Source organism: Trypanosoma cruzi, genomic scaffold (genome assembly GCF_000209065.1).
Source record: "Trypanosoma cruzi strain CL Brener 1047053517189 genomic scaffold, whole genome shotgun sequence".
Taxonomy (NCBI): domain Eukaryota; phylum Euglenozoa; class Kinetoplastea; order Trypanosomatida; family Trypanosomatidae; genus Trypanosoma; species Trypanosoma cruzi.
Window position 1 is genome coordinate 50,212 of NW_001849405.1, and position 1,255 is coordinate 51,466.

Consider the following 1,255-nt stretch of genomic DNA (forward strand, 5'->3'; position numbering starts at 1 on the left):
TTTTCAGCATATGTGGAAGACAAATTGCGTGTCTTTTAAAACCACAGTATGTGATCAGATCCCAAAGGTACAAAAGGAGTGGTAGGAGAACTCCTCGCGAGATCAGATCAACGCGGCATGGTGGAGCACTTTATGAATGTTCTTGATTTGAAAAATGTTACAGACCGTGAACTTGATAAACTTTCCGGCGGAGAGCTACAGCGTTTTACAATTGCTGCTTTATGCGTTCAAAATGCTGCGGTTTACATGTTTGATGAACCTTCTAGTTATTTGGATGTGCGTCAGCGACTGACTGCTGCTCAAGTAATAAGATCCTTATTAAAGGAAGATAACTATGTGATAGTTGTGGAACATGATCTCTCTGCCTTGGATTATATATCTGATTTTGTATGTGTGCTATATGGCGTTCCTGGCATTTATGGCGTTGTGACAATGCCCTACGGTGTTCGGGAAGGCATCAACGTTTTTTTGGATGGATTTGTTCCAACGGAAAATTTACGCTTTCGCGAAGAGGGTCTTACCTTCCGTATTGTTGATGATTTTGACGAGGTCACTAAACGCACCGCTCAGAACAGTTATCCTTACATGACCAAAAAATTGGGATCTTTTACCTTGACCGTAGAACCTGGAAATTTCTCTGATTCTGAGATTATTGTGTTACTTGGAGAGAATGGCTGTGGTAAAACCACATTTATTCGCATGTTGGCTGGTCATCAAAAACCAGATAACGGTGCAGAGGTGCCACAGCTTTCAATCAGCTATAAGCCCCAAAAGATTGCTCCCAAGTTTCAAGGAACCGTGAAGGATCTTCTTCAGACGAAGATTTACGATGCCTTCAGTCATCCTCAATTCCAGACAGATGTACTGAAGCCCTTGACTATTGAAGAGCTTTTGGATCAGGAGGTACAAAACCTCTCTGGAGGTCAGCTTCAAAGGGTTGGTTTGTGTATTGCTTTGGGAACGCCGGCAAATATATATTTGATTGACGAGCCAAGTGCCTATCTGGATTCGGATCAGCGTATTATAGCTGCCCGTGTTATCAAGAGGTTCATCATGCATACAAAGCGTACAGCCTTTATCGTAGAGCATGATTTTATTATGGCAACGTATTTGGCGGATCGGGTTATTGTGTATGATGGTACACCTGCTGTGAACTGCAAGGCCGGTACTCCCTGCGGTCTGTTGGAAGGCATGAACAAATTTTTGAAGAGTCTTGACATCACATTTCGTCGTGACCCCACAAATTTCCGTCCAC

The 1,255-nt window shown here is 43.0% G+C and overlaps 1 pseudogene, besides 1 other annotated feature; it reads left to right on the plus strand.

Moving 5' to 3' along the window:
* On the plus strand, positions 1 to 1,255 carry Tc00.1047053511913.9 (annotated as a pseudogene; the record flags this gene model as incomplete).
* Positions 1 to 1,255: a sequence feature (haploid, non-Esmeraldo-like haplotype).